The sequence below is a fragment of the Agelaius tricolor genome, unplaced genomic scaffold, assembly GCF_023055355.1.
Source record: "Agelaius tricolor isolate 1412-34295 unplaced genomic scaffold, bAgeTri1.0.p SCAF_33, whole genome shotgun sequence".
In the NCBI taxonomy this organism is placed as follows: domain Eukaryota; kingdom Metazoa; phylum Chordata; class Aves; order Passeriformes; family Icteridae; genus Agelaius; species Agelaius tricolor.
This window is the reverse complement of record NW_027269293.1, coordinates 5,278,159-5,299,571: the sequence shown is the minus strand read 5'-3', so window position 1 is coordinate 5,299,571 and position 21,413 is coordinate 5,278,159. Positions and strand designations below refer to the sequence as shown.

At 48.5% G+C, this 21,413-nt stretch overlaps 1 protein-coding gene and 1 long non-coding RNA gene across 9 annotated transcripts in view; both read right to left on the bottom strand.

The window, feature by feature from the left end:
• The window catches only part of ELAVL1 (ELAV like RNA binding protein 1), a 64,497-nt gene extending 60,730 nt beyond the window's left edge, over window positions 1-3,767 (bottom strand). For 7 of the 8 annotated variants that reach the window (XR_011683156.1, XR_011683155.1, XR_011683154.1 and 4 more), the window contains exon 1: window positions 3,647-3,767. The gene's annotated coding sequence lies outside the window, so the exon portion shown is untranslated. The other variant, XM_071451979.1, reaches the window with a different exon arrangement.
• LOC139602277 (uncharacterized) overlaps window positions 1-21,413 on the bottom strand; it is an 85,905-nt gene that overhangs the window by 60,730 nt on the left and 3,762 nt on the right. The window lies entirely within an intron of this gene.

Sequence of the window (21,413 nt, the reverse complement as noted above, 5' to 3'; positions counted from 1 at the left end):
CAGAAATCAGATACAGACTGGCTGTAATCACCATCCACTGCTGGTCCAACACCCAGCAGGGACTGGGGCCCCTCTCAGCCTGAGCAGTAGGAACAAGGGCAATCAGAAACCTGTGGCTGAGACACTGAACATCTGCTGCCAGATCCACATTTCCCCATCTCCCCAGGTTAACAGCCAGCCCTGACAGATAGAGGATACCAGGCTCTGCTCGGAGTTTCACATCACAATACACTTCTCAGCACAGGCAGGACATGGAGCTGCTGGAGTGAGACCAGAGGAGCCACGGAGATGCTGCAAGGGCTGGAGCCCCTCTGCTCTGGACCCAGCCTGGCACAGCTGGGGGAGCTCACCTGGACAAGAGAAGGCTCCAGGGACACCTGAGAGCCCCTGGCAGGGCCTGAAGGGGCTCCAGGAGAGCTGCAGAGGGACTGGGGACAAGGCCTGCAGGGACAGGAGCCAGGCAATGGCTCCCACTGCCAGAGGGCAGGGCTGGATGGGATCTTGGCAATCAGGAATTGTTCCCTGGCAGGGTGGGCAGGCCCTGGCACAGGGTGCCCAGAGCAGCTGGGGCTGCCCCTGCATCCCTGGCAGTGCCCAAGGCCAGGCTGGACAGGGCTTGGAGCAACCTGCAATAGTGGAAAGCATCCCTGCCTATGACACAGGGTGGAAAGAAATGGTCTCTAAGGTCCCTCCCAACTCCAGCCACTCTGGCATTCTGTGATTCCACAGCTGCTGCCCCTGGGTCAAAGATGCTCCAGTTAACACCAGCAAACTCCTACTCAGGGAAGAGACAGCAAAGAACTTTGCACAGTCTGGACTATCTCACCTTCTGCACTGGTATTAAAAAAAACACAGATTTATGATAAACAGATCTTTAAAAAAAGGAAATAATTTATTATCTTCCTTTTTCTAGACAGTGTCAGATTGTCCATAAATTGCCTTTGGCAATTTTTCACCTACACAAAAGACATCTGGAGACAACTGTGCTGTGAGGGAATGATTCCTTTCTGAGGGAGAGGGCAGGAGATGAGAAGAAGTGGACATAAGAACTGTGGATTCCAGACACTTTCTGACAACAGCTGCTCCACACATTGATCCAACCTTGGATAACATTGACCCATCTTCAGATACTTTTACCTTGATGGGGCAGGAAGACAAGTAATAGCAGGAGGAAAAGACAGCATCTAACTTGTTCAGCAGCACAAAACAACTAGCTGGAAATCCATCTCTGAGGGCCTGGTGAGACACTGTAGTTTGCTGCTGTGTTCCTACATGGAGGCCATGGAAGCAGCAGGAGATAGGAAAATTATACCTTTGTAGTACTATACTACTGCTACTAATTTTAAAAACAAACAAAAAAGCCCCCCGAAGGCAGCAAACCCACACACATGAAAAACATCTCTGCCTTCTCAGTACAGCTTATTTCCACCCTATCTCCTCAGAAAAAAAAAAATTAGAATCTATTTTTGCATACATCACCTACATATAACGAGGTTGTATACTCAAATGGCTCATTTAGGCCAGCAGTTTGAAGCTTGCAGGTGCCTGAATACAGAATTGCTCATCAGACAGAAGTGCCCTGATCATTTTCAGCACAAGTCAAAATTTATCACCTCTCTTGTCATTCTCCCTAAATGCCTTCCAGGCCGCTTCTAAAGTACCTGGAAGTGCAGAAAGAACAGCTTCTCTGAACTTCTTCTTGAAGTCTAAATACATAGCAAGTTTGAACTTTCTAAACTTGGTGACTAAAAGTCTACCAACTTCACAGGCAGCTTATCCACATGTGGTAAGTGACAGTCAGTAACTTTGGGAATCAATTCAGAGAGCTCACAACAAATAAGCAAGAAACAAGACAGAGACCAAAGTTTCAAGAGAGAAAGTAGGCTGGTACAACAGCTGAAAGAGATGGATTCTGAAAGTAAAATGGCATGTCTCAGGTCAAGACAAGGAGGGCTTTTTCCAGAAGAAAAAAAAGTGATAGAACATTCAAGAAACAGAAAGAAAATAGTGCTTGAATTCAGAGCACAGAGCACACTTCCCATTAAGTTCATGTCAGCACCAAACACTGTTCAACAAACACAGATAAGTAAGCTGCTACACACAACATTCACATTTCCATTTGGACTGGGTTTACTGCTGCTGCTGTTTTCACAAACTTGGTACCACACAAGACAACTCCCTAAGGAGTTCATCTGGTCCCGCAGAACCACCCACAGCAGGGCTATAAACTCACTGCACAACACATTTAACAATCACACCAGCTTAAGATGTTCCTGTTCATCTTCCAGTCAGGCCTGGAAAGAGCCTACTGCAACCACAGCTGTAACTCCTGACCGCTGAACACCTTGAATAATGGAAACCACAGGAGCACTGGGATCATTATATACAGTTACTCTGCTTCAGAACAAAACACAGGACACTCACAGTAACATCTCATGCAGCACAGACTTACAGGCTCAGGACTCTTGATTTTATTATTCATCACACACATAGACATATCCCAGGAGTCAACAGGAATCTAAGAAATCTCATCAACTCTACAGGTTTGATAAAGACTATGGAACATGTGCATCATCCTAGTTGTAATGTAACAAGTCACAGAACGGTTCACACAGCTCCAGAAAAAAAAGTGGTTAAAACAGTACAGGGAAACAACAACTCGTAAAGAGGTGAGAGTCGAGCAACACGAGCAGTCAACACCCACCATCAGGGAGTAAAATGAACAAAACTACAAACACCCCAAAAAGTGATCAAATATAACAACAACAGGCGTTAACAAAAGGAATTAATCCCTACCCTTCCCAACTCTTTCCTCTTTTGTTTTCCACAGATGCCTCATTAAGTGATCACAGGATCCCAGTGCAAGTCCTCATGAAACCGTGCCTCCTTTCCCAGCAAGTCCCGGATACAACTCAGTGCCCAACAAACGCTCCCGCACTCCCAGCAGTGCAGAGCCCGGCAGGAGCACGGCTCCCCACGGCTGTCCCACTGCCGAGAAAGTGCCTCCAGGACAGTCCTGCCTCCTCCAGCCGCTAAAACCGAGCAAACGCTCTGCACTGAATTGCTCCCAGGAGCACAAACAGCAGCGGCTGCCGCTTTAGCTCTGATTCCTGCGGCCCCGAGCACTCGCCACAGCAGCCCCGGACGCGCGGCCAGCACTGATGCCAACCGGCGCTGACCGCGCTGGCATGGACCCTCGGGTACCGCCAGTCAACAACGACGTGCCAGTCCTAACCAACGTGGGAGATTTAAAAGCTGTGTCCGCATAGACACGGGAAAAATAAACATGAAAGATGAGGCCATTAACCGGACGGAGAAAGGCCCTGAGCCGCGGCGCGGACCCGCCGCGCATCGCGGCACCGCGACCTGCGGCCTTCCCGCCGCAAACGCGGCGGCCTCGGGACCCGCTCTCTGCCCGTGCCCCATCCGGCCCCCGCGGGCCCCGCAGGCCGCGACCCCGCCGCCCGCCCTCCGCCCCGGGCCCGCGCTGCCCTGCGGCCCCTCCCCCCACAGGCCGGGCTACCCTGCCAGGCCCAGGCCTCGGCCCGGGCGCCCGGTCCTCGTCGCCCGCTCTTTCCTGCGCCGGCCCCGCGGGTGCCGCCGGGGCTGTTTAGGCGCGACGCCGCGGCCCCGCGCCAGGCCTCACCTGCGGCGGCGGCGGCCGGGCCCGGGCAGCGGGAGGCGATCGGTCCGCAGCGCACAACGAGCCGCTCCAGCGCCACGGCCCCGCCCCCGCGCCGCCCGCCGACACCCATTGGCTGCCGCGCGCACGTGCCCCGCGCGCCATTGGCTCCTCCGCCCGTCCGTCAAGTGCCGGCCGGGGGCGGAGCCTAGCGCGCACCGGGGGGAGGGGAGCGGGAGAGGGGAGCGGGAGAGAGGAACGGGGCCGGGGCCGGGGCCGGGGCCGGGGCCGGGGCCGGGGCCGGGGCCGGGGCCGGGGCCGGGCCGGGGCCGGGGCCGGGGCCGGGGCCGGGGCCGGGGCCGGGGCCGGGGCCGGGGCCGCGGAGTGGGCAGCGCCCGGGGTGGAGGGGCCCGGCAGCACAAACACAGTGATCTCCCTAGGGCGGCCCGGGGCTTCGGGAAGGGCCCGTGCGCCCCGGCCGCGGGTCCGGCTGCTCTGTGGAGAGGAGACGGAGGAGAACGTGCCTCCTGTGGCCGGCCAGGCTCTTGGAGCAGCAGAAACGCGAGTGGTGCCCTGTGCCGGGGAGCCAGGCTCGCGTGGGAGATGGAGCACGGCAGCCCTGGGCCCGGCGGCCGCGGGCAGCGCTCCCGGCAGCCGAGGCTCTCCTCGGCTGAGGGCCAGTGGCAGCCGGAGCCCGGGCACAGGGAATCTCCACGGGCACAACCCACGGGAATGCCGGTTAGCAGATTAAATGCTTCCTGTGTAAATGAGATGCAAATGATGACCTGTCAGAGAAACTGGTGGCCAGCGCTTCACTGTGCTCTGAGAAATCCTGCAGCGCCCTGAAGGGACCAGCTGCCCAACAGTTTTCCCTCTTCTGTTTTCACTTTCTGTAGCCAAGGGCATCCCTTTGTATCTGCACCTATTTTCCCTGCACAGGAGACATCTGTGAGAGTAAAATTCCACTATTCTACAGAAAAAGAAGTCTTTTTGTCATTGCCAACAGTACTCTGCAATAATACCCCAGTACAAAGCAGCATGCTTAGTGTGTGACATGTAAGCTTCAGGTCTGTAAATGCTGCGTTAAGGTGCTCAACTTTGGGGATGAAAAGTCAGAATACTTCTGCATTACAATACATAATGTTCCTTTTCATTCACATACAACTCATCATTTGAGTTTTACTTAGTTGAGTGACATACCAGAAAATCAAATTTCTCCTCCTCTAGCTCCTTTCTTGAGTCTAGAAGAGTGAGATCTCACCTGAAGGATGGGAATTGCAGCAAGACAGGAGTTTGTGTTCTTTGGTATTTCCATGCACACATGTGGAAGTACTCTGTCTACTGGAATACGTGGCACATTATTCAATGAAAATACAATTATCTTTCTCTGCCTATCCTGATGTGGCTTCTATCAAGACCTTGTCTGGTAAATTCCCAACATGGTTGCACTGATGTTTTCTGGTTTAACTGCCCAGAAACCCCTTCAAGTGGCCGTGTTACATTGGGCCATGTCCCAATCTTCCACATGTGACAGCCAGGGACAGCCCAGCCTCTGCCATATGCAATGAGCACAGCATTACAGAGATCCTAATGTTCAGCTCCATCAAGAGCCTACTGAGGATGTTAGATTAAGAGCAATTTTAAAAACATTGCCATTTTCTTTTCCTCTCTACAATAGCTCTCAGTGCCAGATGGGGAATCCTCACATGAAAATTCCAAGCCTGACAGGATTGGAAATATCCTTCAAGGCCTCATAAAACATTAAAGATGTTTGTGCATCTGTTATTTGCTCATCCTGCCAGCCCCAAAATCACAATATTGTCATTCACATCAGTGGCAGCTTTCTTTTACTGTAAATTCGATGTTTTCCTTGTATCATCCAGGTTTTAATTAACAATCCCATTCTTGGACATGAGGTGGATCTCAAATCTTCAAAAATCAAGGCCATGAGCACAACACTGCACAGAGTGTTGATGTCTTTATCTTTTGACAGCATATTTGCAATCTCATAATTTCATCTATCACCATAAACATTTATTTAAGATGTGCTGGCAATTAAAAGGTGTCCTTTGAAACAGTGTGTCAATTTTTAAAGGATTTATCTCTTTTTGTTATTATGCTTTTTGCTATATATTAATGGTCTGTTATAGTGTTTCCATTCAATATGAAAACATCAGCCTGAAGGTTTCATGATAATGTGGAACTTTAGCAAGGTAAAGCCAAGTGTCACGTCTGAAATCGTCTCAAGATAGTGGAACATGAATGCCTCAGGTATTTTCGGTCATGCCATTTCTTGGGATATCCTGAAACATGAAAAAAGCTCAGTGAAAACAGGGTGACCCAGGAAGCCCTTGGTGAATGTGGTTCTGACACAGGAGGGAAATGTGCAGTGGGAATTGACGGATGGAAGCAGCACCATAAGGACAAATGGTCGTACCTGGCTGTGAATAAACACAGAATCATAAAATCACAATATCCTGGATTGGAAGGCACCCACAGGGATCATTGATCCAGCCCCTGTCCCTGCACAGCCACCCCAAGAACCCCACCCTGAGCAGCCCTGGGAGCTCCTGGAGCTGTGGCAGCCTTGGCACCATTCCCTGGGGAGCCTGGGCAGTGCCCAGCAGCCTCGGGGGGCAGAACCTTGCCCTGAGCTCCATGCCAAGGCCTGGCCCAGCTCCAGCCCTTGCTGGGCTCCTGTCCCTGTCCCAGAGCAGAGCTCAGCCCCTGCCCCTGTGCCTGCCCTGGGCAGGAGCTGCAGCCCCCAGGAGCCTCCCCTCAGTCTCCTGGGCTCCAGCTGAACCAGCCAAGTGCCCTCAGCTGCGCACTCTGCGTTATAGAAGGCAAGGATGGATAGATGGATGAATGATGGATGGATTCCTAACGGCGCAGACGCCACACAGAGAACAGCAGGGAGGCTCCAGAAGCCGCCTTATCTCGGGTGTACTCTCCCGCTACAGCCGTGAGCGGCAGCGCCCCGCATACACTCGCAGTGGGCAGTGCCGGCTCCGTAGCCGCTGAAGCCCCAGGCTCCGGCGGCTGTGAGCGCTGCGAAGCTCCGTAAAGCAGCGCCGTCACCCCCCAGCGATACCATCACCCCCAGCCGCTGCTCCAGCACGGCTCTGAAATGGCGGCCGGCGGAGGGGGCGGGGTCCGTTATGGTCCCGCCCACGCCTGTCCTGCTTCTCCCCGCCCCGCCCCGAGCCCTCAGGAGTGAAATGGCGGCACCGGCTGGCCCAGCCGTGGAATTTTTTGGGCACTTTTCGTCTGGCCCCTTACCGGCTGCTGACCCCAGGGGTATTGCGGGTGCTGGAGCGTCCTGGGCAGCTGCCATTGCCCTGATCTCCCGCTCATATCCAGTAGGAGACAGCTGGGGATATTCAACCTGGAGAAGAGAAGAGAAGGGACCTCAGAGTCCTTCCAGTGCCTAAGGGGGGCCCAGGAGAGCTGGAGAAGTCTTTTGGGCAAGTGCCTGGTGTGCCAGGACAAGAGAGAATGGCTTCCCACTGCTAGAGGGCAGGGCTGGATGGGATATTGGGAACCAGGAATTGTTCCCTGGCAGGGTGGGCAGGCCCTGGCCCAGGGTGCCCAGAGCAGCTGGGGCTGCCCCTGGATCCCTGGCAGTGCCCAAGGCCAGGCTGGACAGGGCTGGGAGCACCCTGAGACAGTGGGAGGTGTCCCTGCCATGGCAGGGGTAGAATAAGATGGGCTCCAAGGTCCCTTCCAGCCCAAACCATTCTTGAGGGCTCCTGTATTGCTCCACTGCAGCATCCTTCTAGATAACTCTTTTCTTTCTGTGGTGTTTCCTTGCACTCTCCTCGGTTTTCCTGGTGTCCTGTTCCTTGATGCTTTTGTCTTTGTTCCGAGTGTCATTTCCTCCCCCGAGGAGGAATAATACCCACTGTCTGGAGCAGTTTGCCCTCTTTGGAATTCCCTTCTGGCCATTTGCAGAAGGATGGACTCACCCTTGCTGCTTCACTCCCATGGGAGTCACCTTCCCTGAGGCTACCTGTGACTGCTGTTCTTTTTCTGCCTCTGCTGTCATTTCACTTGTGAGGTGAATTATGTCACCTGGAGCATAATTTGTCTCTAGTTTGTCTCTAGTTGTGCTGCAGAAAGATCACCCCCATTTACATTCCCAGTGACTTGTAGAACATTTTTTGGATTTCCTGAGGTCACTGAAGAAAACGCCAAGCATGGCTGTGTGAGCTCTGAAGCAGCACAATGGCTGAGGAATGTGTTGGTTCAGGCTTCTCTGCACTGAGCTGCTCTAATTAAATGAGCCACACTTAATAATTTACAGATAGACGTGGAAAAGTTTTAATTCAATTTAAAAGTGCAGTTATTATAAGTTGTTATTGAAGCTGATTTTTCCCTCACTCTTTCTTTGGTTTCTCTTTTCCTTTATGTATTAATGACCTCTGTAAATATCCCCCCCCTAGATGTTTGTTGCGCAGCAGCCACCATCTATTAGCCTAGATTCTGAAATAATGTCCTTTAAAATTTATCAGTAGATAAAATATTTAACAGAAAAACAACAAAATGTGAGGAAGCAAGCCAGAAGCTTTCCTGGTTGCCAGGAGTCATCTTTATTTCAAGCTCATAATTTATGAAGGTTGTGGTTGTGTGTGGTTTTGTTCTGGTTGTGAATGAATTTGTAGCAGAGTTGTATCTGTCCAGTGAGCTGGTGGCGTGAAAACACTTTGTCAGACTGTCAGTTAGACAATATTAATTACATTTATAATCATTTTCCAGTCCCCATTTCCCAGGAAGATACTAAGCAGTAGTAAAATGCACAGTAAACACACTGATTAATTTATTTTTTTTGTTTCTCCAACAGCTTAGGGAAAGCACCTGTTTTTTTGGTACTTTTGAATGTTTGACAAAACCTACCACTCACTATGGCACTATGTGTGGTAGTATGAACTAGCAGTGGGGAGTTTTGAAGAGCCTGATGTGTGCTTTAATAATGTTATTGGGGAGTGGTTTATTAGTCTTGAGATCAAGCATTCCAAGCACAACCCCAGGGAATGGATCAGGAGCAGCCCTGGGGGAAGGACTTGGGGTGTTGGTGGGTGAGAGGCTCAGGCTGCCCCGGCCATGGGCACTGAGCCAGAAACCCCCCCTGTGCTGGGCTGAGCCCCCAGCGTGGGCAGCAGGGCAGGGGGGGATTCTGCCCCTCTGCCCCTGTGCTCAGGTGAGACCCCACGTGGAGCTGGTCAGTGTGTGGCTGTGCTGGCTGCTGTGTCCTGTGTGTGGCTGTCCAGTGGTACTGCTGATGGCTGGGATATTTTGCTCCTGTTTCCAGCAATATGGTTTGTGTTTACATGCTGAACACTTTTCTGAATAGCTGGGGTGTCTTAAGGATGTCTGCTCACACAACCCACATTAGCTGTGGCCCTCAAAGGGGTTAACTTCAGAAATTCCAGTCATCCAGTCAGGAGCTTGCTAGGTGTTAGAGCAGTCAGGAGACCATGTCCTCAGCACCTGTGCAGGTGCTCCCCCAGCAGGGACCTGGATTGGCCTGAGCTGTGGTGTGGCTTCAGGGATGAATCACTGAGCTCTCTGTGCAGGCTGGACCCCACCACATTTCAGAGTGGCTGTGGTGGGCAGCAGGTCAGAGCCCAGCAGGGAGGGTGAGCATGACCATTCCTGACCATCAGTCAGATCTGACTGGGCTATGGTGGAGCCCTGCCAGGCTGTCAGTGGGGTCAGCCCTCCTTGGAGCAGTAGGTCTGAAGCTGAGGACTCTTCCTGTGGGTTGGGATGCCCAAGGGAACTCCTGGTGGCTGAGAGCCCTTGCCTCAGTGTGTGAGGGATTCTGTACCTGGAATAAGTGTTCTAAAATATTCAGAGTTCACAAGTCAGTTGGGCAGCACCAGCTCTGTCTGACATCATGAATTTTTATTCAAAGGCTGGCTAAGCCTTAATTGATTTATCTGCTTTAAATGGCTAACAAAATAAATATAATTTGAATATATTATTTCATAGCATCGTAGATTCATAGACCCTCCTGAGTTCTTCCTGAGGAAGGGAGCAAATGGATCATCAAGTCCAACTCCTGGCCCTGCACAGGACACCTCAACAATCCCCCCCTGGGGATTGCTGTCCAAATACTCCTGGAGCTCTGGCAGCCTAGGGCCTGTTACCATTCCCTGGGGAGCCTGTTCAGGGCCTGACTACCCACTGGGGGAAGAACCTTTCCCTAATATCCAGTCTGAACCTCCTCTGGCAAAATTTTCTAAGATTCCATGACAGAAGCCAAGCACAATCTCTCAAAAATTCCTCACAAGAACAGCTTGGAGATGCTGCAAAGCACTGGAGCTCCTGGGGAAAATTCATCCCCAGTTGAAGCTGAGGCATATCAGCCACCATGGTCATGTGTGAGCATTCAGCTGTGGCTCAGACTGATTCCAAATGGCCCAGGCTCCTCCAGCATGGCCTTCAGATGGTGTCACATCCCAGTGATGGTGCTGACAGGCCCTTCCCATCCTTCCTCTGCAGCTTGCTGAGCTGGCTGTGATGTGGGTAACTGTCACCTGTCTTATATGACAATTATATGATCATTAATTGTCCTGTACTGTTGGTCTGCTGTGTCCCAACATGAGCTCTCGTTTCAGTCAGAGTTCAGCAGTGGATGTGTGTTGCTGCTGCTGCCTGCAGGATTGCTGTGGGAAAAGGTGCAATGGAGTTTGAACCAGGTGAGCACAGGGCTGCTGAAGAAAGTCAGACTCTTTCCTGTGACATCACAATGCCTCAGGATCTGCCTGAGAGCAATAAAGAATAACTTTTCCCTACTTTATAGGTTAAGCTCATGCATTTGATGTTTGTATCTTTGCTACTTACCCAGCTATTAGATAAAACTCTAAAACAGCTTTTAATAACAGTGCTGGGTAAAAGGGGGGGAAAAGCCAATGTGACTAAATAATTTCTCTTTATAAATGTGGCAAGATCTTCACCTCTGCATTGCTTTATTTTTTAAGGTGTTACCCTGCTCATTAGAGGTTACCTGGACTTCAAGGTTTGGTTTATTTGAAGAGCTAAATTAGATAATAAACTGAAGCCAAGGCCACGATGTAGACCCAGATTTCTTTTCAAATGACAGAATCCTGTATCTGGGGAGGATGGAAAGCTGTCAATGTTTAAAGACTTACAGCACAGTGCTTTTTGAGTTTATGGATTTTTGGGTGTACAAATTCTTCTGCTTTGAAGTCTCTTTACAAGGCATGATGATTCTTGTTTCTGTCTTCAAGGTTCTTCTCTTTAATGGAAACTAATGCTTGCAATTATTACAGTAATACTAGTATCAGATTTTAAAATGTTTTGTTTTAAATGTAACTTTTTGCTAGTGACCAAATGTCAATAATTTCTGAAGTTGAAAGAAGTAACTTTTTCTGTAACTTCACCTTTGCAGTTAAATAACTAAGCATGGAAACAAATGGCACTATAAAATATTTGTAAAATCTTTGCAAATGTTAACTTTTTTAAAATAAAAGCTCTATTATTTGAATGTTGATGTGAACCATGGCTTCAGAATAGAATATGCATGAGAGATGGAGGTACAGCAAGAGGAGGAATGCTCTGATAGTTTTCTGTCTTCCTCAGTAAGGGGAGAGCGTATGATGCGATAAAGGCTTTTAGAGCAGGTTCTTAAATCAGTTTTCCTCATGCAATTTAGCAGCATCATTTTAGGGACCTTGTTCTGTTGGCTGTTGGACCTTAATGCTTTTCCTTCCTTCATTTTTGGGTTTCTACATGAACTTCCCCACTGCCATGACCCAGCTGATCTGCATGGTATGGCTTTAATTTAAATCTAGCAGCAAACTAGAGTGCTGAATGCAGAAGTAGGGTTCTAAGTTAATGACTTAGGGACACATGAAAAGATCATTTATTCACTTTCTAAATCACCACTGCCATAAAATTTCCAAGGTAGTAAGAGCAGGGTTATATTTTCTTTCAGCATAGCTGTGGGAACTCCTGGGATCTGAGTTGATGCCAGTTTGTCCACATAGACAAAGGAGCAGCTTTTTCTTGCAATTGCAGTGGGATGATTTTATGATGATAATTTATTCCCTAATCATCTGCTTTGTGCCCCAAAAGGGCTGCTGTAGCTCTGAGATGGAGCCGGGGACACATCATTGTTCCTTTTGTTGGATTTCTTTTTTGCCAGCTTGAAACCAGAACGGGTTCTTCCCCGTTCTCCTTGTCTGAAGGCTGTACCAGGAATCCTCATGGCAGCTGTGAGACACAACTGCTCACTTTGAAAAGTTAAAGAAATGTATTAAATGTTGACAAAATTACAGCAAAGAACTGCGAAATAAAAAGGGCAGGAGACTTTTCGTCCTTTTAATGCCTTTATTAAAAGTTGCCAGCTCAAGACTGGGCAGCTCGACGGGTCTGCAGTGTCCATCGTCGCCCCCAGGAACACTCACAGGAGGAAAATATGCGCAACTTTATCCACTAGGAGCAGAAGTGAGGGTCAAACCCTCGTTGAAACTTCATGGACGTGACCCGGGTGTTGCTCTCCAGCGCTTCGTTCTCTCGGGGTCCGAGAGGATTTTCGTGCTCAGGGTGAGGGGTAGCGAAGGCCCCCAGCATCTCTGCAGGCCCAGCACTCCGCTCCTCACACCCAGACATCACTCTAATTTCCCAACTCTATATTGGCTCGTTGTTTTGGGGGTCTTTTCAGTCCATTTGGAGTAGTAGCCGCTCATGGCATGCTGGTCCTGAGGCTATTTTGCTCCCCCTCTTACGTCTCGTCCTTTCTCCTCACTGTCTGGGGAGGTCCCCGCCCTTCACTGTCTCGGGAGAAGAGCCATCAACGTAGCCCCAGCCGGGGCCTTTACTGAGATAAAAAAAGAACCATTAACGACAACGACTTGTAATTATCATAACAAACAGGTAGCACTTTAGCAGCAACAGTGGTCTGACCAGTTTTTGTAAGCTTTTTCTCACAAAAAAAATTGGCAGATTTTTTGTTTATAACAGACTACATAAGGAAAAAGCTGCAGCGCTGGGAACTGCCCCTCGTGCATACCACACGGCCAGTTCATCTTCAAGATGGATGCTCAGTCTTTTATACCCCTGGGGGTTGCATCAGCCAGCCCTGGTCCCTCCAAAGTCTGTCAATCAGCTCTTCTTTGCCATTTATCAGTGGAGACTGCTTTCTTGTAACTGGATTGGAGATCAGGTGTTGCCATGCCTCACCCCCTAAGCACCAAGCTTTTCCATTCCCAGCTGTCCCATGCAAGGGACACACGTGCACGCCTTCTCTGTACCTGTCCTAGACAACCCAGCCTGTCTGATGGTCACAATACAGGGGGAAAAGGGGAACTATGGGGAGAACAGAGGACGTCTAAACTACAATAACATAACTGTACATCACTAAAGATTTTCTTAATATTCACACAATGGTTATCTTTTAATTGTGAGAGCAAATAATCTCATTATCCACCTATAACAGCAGCTTTTGTTTGTTTGTTTGTTTGTTTGTTTGTTTGTTTTCCTTGAACTGTTTAGTTTTTTTGGCCTGTCCAGGGAGCTGGGCCGCCCCAAACCGATCTCGGAGAAGCTGAACCAACACAAGAGAGGACCCTAAAAACCACGAGTTATTCTTGCTGTGAGGAAGAGTCCAGTGCCAGAAAGGTTCCCGGCTATTCCTCCCGAGTGGCTGCGTTGGCTCCTGTTCCTCCCATTCCCCGAGACAAAGAGATGGCAGCCGCCATCGGCACCTCCCGCCCTGCTGGGGGATGGGGGTTAAGGGTTGAAACTCCCACATCTGGCATTTGTACAATCCTTTTCTGTGCCTTGCGGACACCTCTTGGGTTTTTTTCTTCCTTAATAAACAGTTTGGGGTTTTTTCACTTTCACCCACTGGTTTCCATTTCTCATTAGCAAAAAGGATTACTGGAGCCCTTCTCTTTAGAGGAAACACTCATTTCAGAGCGTTTTCTCCTCAATTTGTCTCCAAGCTGAGACAGTAACTGAAACAATACCTACAAAAATCCAGTGTTTACTTGTTATTTTGTAGCATACTAAGATTACAGAGTTGGGCTGGTCATGCTGGGTAAGTGTTTTTGCAATTTAAAATCTTTCATTGCTAGGAATTCAAGAGCTGTTTATTTGCTTGGAATTTTCTGTCTGATTTGTGTGACTTTATCTCAGTTCCATGTCTAATCAGTTGTGGCCTCAGTGTTATATCATGATTGATCTGCATTAGTCAGTCTGTCTTTACAAACTGCCTGGCTGCAGGGTGATGCTAAACTGGTATATTGCTACATTCCCTGCCTGGAAGCTGGGTCTGTTCAATATAACTTTTTTGACTTGTTGGCTTTTTTAGGTTTTAAAAAGCCAACTTTTTGGCTCAGCCATGTACAGTTTAAGTTTAATTAATCTCTGGAGTGAGCTCTACCAGAGAGCAAACTCCCATGTAAGCATCTGTGGCGGCTGGCCAGGGTGAGCTCTCCCATCTGGCCCTGTCCAGTCCAGGTCACTGGGCCAGGCTGTGGTCCTGCCTGGCAGCAGAGGAACTTATTCCCCAGCCTGTCCTAACAGCAAACATTCAGGAAGGGAACATGGATTAAAACCTGGGGCAGTTTTAGCTGGCAACCACTACTGATGGTATTTGCATATCACAGAATCATTAGCCCTGTGAAATACCTTCAGAACCATGAAGTCTAACCTTCAAGCTAATCACCCCATGCCCACTAAACCACATCCCCAAGGGCCATGGCAACTCATTTTTTGAACACTTCCAGAGTTGGTGTCTCCACCACTGCCCTGGGCAGCCTGTTCTAACCCTTCACTACACTTCCAGGGAAGAAATTCTTCCTGATGTCCAGCCTAACCCTTCCCTGGCACAGCTTGAGGCTGTTTGCTCTTGTCCTATCATTTGTTCCTGGGAGCAGATCCTGACCCCCACCCAGCTGTCCCCTCCTGTCAGGAGCTGTGCAGAGCCACAAGGACCCCCCTGAGCCTCCTTTTCTCCAGGCTGAGCCTCCCTAGCTCCCTCAGCCTCTCCTGGTGCTCCAGACCCTTCTCCAGCTCCATTCTCATGTCTGGACATGCTCCAGCCCCTCAGTGTTTCTTGTATGCCAATTACACAGTCAAGGCACTAAAGATTAAGATCCTCTATGATTTGTGTGGCAAATGTTTAATTGAAAAGACTTAGTTGTCACTAACTTCAATGTTCTCCATGCCTTTACAGTTCATCCTGGCATTCCAATGATGGGATAGTAAAAATAAAACCCCATTTTGGAACTTCCTTTGCTACACCACAGTTAATGCAGTTTGAATTTTACTGCTGCATATTTCTCCTTGTGTAGCTCTGGAAATAATAGTGCATCAGGATTAATAAATCTCAGCTTTTGGTCTAGGTTATTCCAAGTAATTCCCTGGGACTCCTGACAGGAATGCCTCACCAGCAGCACTGCGTCCTTGGGCAGGGGCTTTGTGGCCCTGCCCATGGATATCATGGTTGTGTTTCTGAGCTTTCATCAACTACATTTATTTCCTGGATTAGAGACAGGATTTTTGATAATTTTAGGAGAAATTGGTTCCTGTCACCTGTGGCTGCCTGATAGAGCAGATAAAACAGACCTGTCCAATGTAAGTACTCAGGCAGCTTCAAGAAGGAAGGGATGTGGCTTGTGGGCAGTAAGGGCTCTGGGTTAATTAAATTAGAAATTTCCTGGTATGGCACAGTGTCAAGTTATGAAGATTTTGCAGGGTTTTATTGCTTGTAGTAGAGGTGTCAGTTTTGGAATGTCTTGAACTGACCTTGTGATTATCCACAGAAATGATTGCCATGTCCCACAGGCTTCCTTCCTTCTGGCCACAGAACTTCTACTGCGGCCATGTTTGCTCCTCAGCTCTGCACATATTTAGTTTTGAGATGTTAGGTTTAATTTGCAGGCCTGTTCCTCAAAGGGAGCCTTTTTGGAGCTGTAAGATGAGTGTGTACAACACAGAAATCCAGACTAAACTCCTGTAATCTCTGCAGTTCTGTTTTTGCGGAGGTTTATTGGAATTGTTTTATTGTTCCTTGCTGCCACCAGAGAGCAAAGTGCAGTGGGTATCAGCATTTCTGAGGGACTTTTGTCTCAGCAGAATATTTTGTTCTCGTACTTTGAAGATAATGAAGTGAGTCATTGTCTTTACATCTCATGTGATTTATTACAGACATACATTGCTAATGCTTTCCAAGGAAAAAAACAGACCTTTTGTTCAGACTTGTGGCTTTGAACTAGTGGGCTGGTTGGGAGTTTGCTTAACTAGGGAGTTGCTTTGATTTGCTCTTTTAATCTATGTACTGAGAGCACTTCAGCAGACAATGGAGCTCATAGAAAGTTTTTGATCAGTTTCATAGGAATATCTCTGCTTTGGCATCAAGGATGAATAAATTCATCAGCAGCTTTTAGTCTATAAGGATACATCCATGTTTTGTTCTCTTTCTGAAAGCATGAGGCTTGCCTGCACTGGGTACAGGTCGGGAGCTCTGATAAAAGAGTAGATTTTTTTTTCTTCAAGATTTGACATCTTGAAGAAAAAAATGTCAGTTTGTGAAGCTTTGGGAGAGTAGAATACTGCCTAAACTGACCATCAGTACACATAGCGCTGTAACATCTCCAACCCACTCTGCCATTAGCATTTCCTAGAACCACAGAATTGTTTAGGTTAAAAAACACTTTTAAGATCATCAAGTCTGTATCCCTAAGTACCACATTCACATGTTTTTCAGACATTTCCAGGGATGGTGACTCCACCAATGCATTGGGCAGCCTGTGTCAGGGCTTGACAACCCTTTCCAGGCAGAATTTCCCCCTAATATCCAACATGAACCTCCCGTGGAACAAGTTGAAGCTGTTTCTCTCCTCCTGTCCCTTGTTCCCTGGGAGCACAGGCTGACCCCCACCTGGCTGCACCCTCCTGTCAGGGATTGTGGAGAGCCACAAGGTCCTCCCTGAGCCTCCTTTTCCCCAGGCTAATTTGACATATCTACTAATGACCTACTTCATCTTTTGCCACGAAGATTACAAAGTGGAGCTATAACAAGAAATAAAATAAAACGAAAATACAGGTTAGATATTTGTCTTAAGCCAAAGGATTTACTTCTAAGGGCAAGTACTAAATTACTGCCAAGCATAGGATGGGATGTTTGGAGGAGGAAGGAGTCCTGTGAGCTGTCAAGGAGTTCCAGTCAAAGGCAGAGATACTTGTGCTATAACAGAAAATGCTCATAACCTTTGCTGGATGCTCCATGGTCACAGGAGTAGTTCTGCAGAGGACAGGGGAAAAATGGGACCATTATCTAGCCCCCATAATAAACACTTCCCTCCTTGCTCACCACAGCAATTCTTTCCCTGGTCTATGTTTAATGCCACTAATAGCAAGTCTGTAGACTTGATGTGCCATTCTTGCTCCAAATCAAGATTGTCAGTAAGGGTTTTAAGCTAGGAAAAGGTGTTTGAAATGCTGTCTGTGCCTGTAGTGTGGAGAAGGGTGAGAACCATGGGGCCATCAGACTACCTCTTGGAATAAACTGTGTGCTTCATACAGGGAGAAATCCCTTCTAGGACTGAAGACTTCAATTCCCATAGTTTTCACGGACCACTAGGAAAACAAAATTGTACATATTTTGTTCTCAGAATACCTGTATCACTTACAGCTCTGTAATAGTATGATATTAATTGAATCTTAATTTCTTGGCTGTAAGAGGTGCTGGGATCCAGCACACAATTGCCTCTATGTATTAATGTCTGTTAGAACCACAGTGAAATTTGGAATGAATTGGTTGAAGATTAAGATATTTGGGTTGTTTCTGGTGGGTTTTATGTTGAATTCTCCCTCTTGTGTAAGGAGCTATTTTGGCCAGATTATAGGAAGTAATGCTGGTGACATGGTGTGGCATGAGTCACACAGTGTGTTTTAAACTTCACAGTGAGGTCTGGGTCAGTATATTCATTATCTGAGAAATGGATGAGCAGGGAGGTGACATAATCCATGGTTCTGTAGCGCAGATGTGAGGAGTTACAGGAAGCATGACTGAATAGTTAACAGACAGAAGTAAAGCCTAGGGGAAACTCTCCTGGCTTTTCCACAAGATGAGACACTATGCTGGCCATCACCACTCAGGAGCAAAATATTGGAGTTTATGATGTTGCAGAGCATTAGCTTATAAAATGTCAGACATTAAGAACAAAAATAGAGGACAGAGAACATTATGCTACTATTTCACCTAATTATAGTGATTCACCTACGCTCAGGATACAGATGACATGCAGCTCTGTTCCTCTTGTCTTTAAGACATTGCTTCCAGAAGGTGTTATCAGGCCCTGGCACAGGCTGTCCTGGGCAGAGGTGGAGTCTCCATCCCTGGAAGTGGTCAAAAACTTTTTGGATATGGCACCTGAGGGTTAGTGGTTAGCATGGTGCTGGTGCTGGGTAGATGGTTGGACTTAATGGTCTTAGGTGTCTTTTCCAGCCTTAACAATTCTGTGATTCTTGGAGAAGAGATGTAGGAAGTGGGGAGGGCCTGGGGCCGGCGACAATAATAAAAAACATTTTTGGTAATCAAAAGCAGAGCAGAACTGCCATTGCAAGAATGGCTGAGCAGGCTGGAACTCTTCAACCTGGAGAGATGATTTAAACAAAATACTGGATCTGAAGTGGCACAAAGCCACTGAATAGGAACTGATTGTTTGCTGTCTTTTGCTGTACTGCACGAGCTTGGGCTGCCAGTGAGGCTGTGAGGAGATGGCTTCCACGCAGATGGAGGGGGCGAGGATCCTGGGAATAGGCACTGTATCTGTGGGATGCTCGAGGATGTTGCGCCTACAGAAAGTTAAATGGGAAAAAAGCAGGCTGAGCAAGGGCTCAGAGATGTTCTGAGCTTTACCAAAGGACAAATTATGACAAGCTTGGGTTATTCTGGGGGCTGACAGTTGAAGCAGAGGGACTTGCGAGGGAGGATTCTGTGCTGCCTCTTTCCTCAGCATTTGCTTGCAGGCACCATTGGAGAAAGGATATCCAGCTGGACAGACCTGAATGTGCCTTGGTTTGAAGGACAGGTGTCTGCCAAGGACACACACGAGCAGCTGCCGCGAGCGGCCAGGGACGCTCCCTCCTAGGGGGAGGGCTCGGGATCTCCTTCCCATCGAGGTCGGGTGTTGGAAAGGTCCCAGTTCAACAGCTGCTCTTGAGAGCAGCCGCTCACCCACAAGGAGAAAGCCGTGCAGGACAGAGCTCCGCGGTGGCAGCGAATTCTCGCCACAGCCCGAGAGCGAGCGAGGAGCGGAGACCAGCCCCTCAGGCCCAGCCACAATCTCGCAGTGTCTCGGCCCTTCCCAAGAGAGCCCCTCCAGCTAAGGGGTGGTAGCAAACTGCACCCTTGCCCCTCCTCCTCCCAGCACATTTTTTGTCTCTGAAGTATCGCCACTAACCATCAGGCAACAAATGAGAGAAAATTCCCTGACAGAAAGAAAAATAAAAGGAAAATTCCTAACCTCCAACAATGTGCTTATTGCCAAGCAGTACTTCTGTGTCAGACTTCACACAGTCGCTTTATCAGCAAGCACTGCATGATTTTCTCCTCCGTGTGGGCGCTGCTGCGGTTCCCTGGCTCCCGGGCCGGCCTCGACTCCCTCTGGAGGCCGCGGAACGCAGCGGCCCCGGCCAGGCCGCTCAGGGCCCTGAGGCTCCCGGGCCTGTGCGGACACACAGATGGCACTGGTGACGCTGATGTTTTCAGGCTGTTGTCCAGCAGACAGTCAGGGTGCCAGGGTTCGCTTTGCCTTGGCACTGCAGCCTGTGTGAAGCCTCCCGCTCCATGACAGCGATCAGGGTACCTGAGCCATAGAACCACAGCATCGCCTGAGCTGGAAGGGACCCACAGGGATCTTTGATCCAGCCCTTGTACCTGCACGGCCACCCCAACAACCCCACCCTGAGCAGCCCTGGGAGCTCCTGGAGCTGTGGCAGCCTTGGCACCATTCCCTGGGGAGCCTGGGCAGTGCCCAGCAGCCTCGGGGGGAAGAACCTTGCCCTGAGCTCCATGCCAAGGCCTGGCCCAGCTCCAGCCCTTGCTGGGCTCCTGTCCCTGTCCCAGAGCAGAGCTCAGCCCCTGCCCCTGTGCCTGCCCTGGGCAGGAGCTGCAGCCCCCAGGAGCCTCCCCTCAGTCTCCTGGGCTCCAGCTGAACCAGCCAAGTGCCCTCAGCTGCTCCTCAGCCCTTCCCCAGCTCCATGTCCCTCCTTTGGCCACTCTCCAACAGCTTTGGGTCCTTCTGATCTCGTGGTGCCCAAAGCGCCTCCAGAACTCAAGGTGAGGCTGTCCCGTGCAGAGCAGAGTGGGACAATCCCCATCCCTGACTGAAGTGACTGAAGGAGTTGCTGTGTGTGGGATTGATCCCAGACCTCCGTTTTTCAGGGATGAGCTTTTTTCAGTAATACAATATCTCTAGGCTTTGCCAGAGTTAATGAGTTATAATGAGTTTATGAATCAGCTTTGACTCTCTAATAAATGTCAGAAGTTCTTCTAGACTTCAGCACCTCACCTGCATCCTTTGAATGGTGAGGTGATGTGTTTCTTTTTTATCAGTGTTCTTCGTTATTTCTAGAGAGTCAAAATTAACAAATCTTACTTCCACATTCCTCCCCCCCAACTGCAAAATTACCTTTTTTGAATTGGTACCTGTCATGCTGGCAAGAACATTGGATTGTGTAAGTTTTAATGAGGTGGTATATCTTGCTTTAGAAGTTTGCAACATAATCTAATTTTGGGTTGATTCAAGCTGGAAATCATTTGAAAATGGAATGGACCTTTTATAGGAATGAATTAAAACTACCTTCTTGCTCAGAGTTGCTGTCAGTAATTCTTCCTGTTTCCCTGCTTCCCTGGAGTGAGCACAATTATCCTGTTCCTGCTCCCCACCCATTCCCTTCTAACACCACAAAGATGCCCTTCGGTGTTTTTCTAGAAACAATTATGCTCTATTTGAGGCAGAATAAGAAATTGAATTTATGAATTGTCTACTCTCTCCATGACAATCAAATAAAAACAACTAAATTTTACTATAGTTGGCTCAATTCCTCTTTTTTCTGTTTTTCTGTTGGAATTCTACATACAGGATAATTAGTTACAAACAACAAACATTTGTGAACAACAGTGAATAGCAAGCAGGACCATTGCTGCTGGAATCCAGCATCCATGGCTTCTGTATGTCTGTGTTTTATCTGAAAGTTCTTGCAGTACAGGTAGTTGGTTCTCTATTTAGACACTTCAAACAACTTCCTTCAGTAGCGGAAGGGGCTGCACTTCCTGCCCAGAGGCTCTTTCTGGAGAAACCTCTTTCTATGTAAAGAGAAAAATCTTTTATTCAGTGTGAAATTACCACCTTCTTGCTCAAAGATCTCCTTCTTGTCAGAAATTCAGTTCTCATTAATATGTTGTCTTTAATGCATGTTCTGCAGTAAATCTGCTGGATGGATTTGGAGCCACCTGGTCTAGTGGAAGGTGACCCAGCCCATGGGGAACTGGATGGGCTTTAAGGTCCCTTCCAACCCAAACCATCCCATGATTCTATGATTCTGTGATAATCATGTCTCCAAACAGGATTTGAAGTACCTTGAGTGCATAAGCAGTATCTTTCCATTTCTATTTATTGAGAGAATATGATGAGATGAACTGTGAACTGTAAGTATTCTTCCTTAATTTCTTGAAGTTATGCTAGAACAGGTGATATTCCTGTAGCACTGAATTTGAGAAATTAAACTGTTACAGAATTAGCATTTCTCC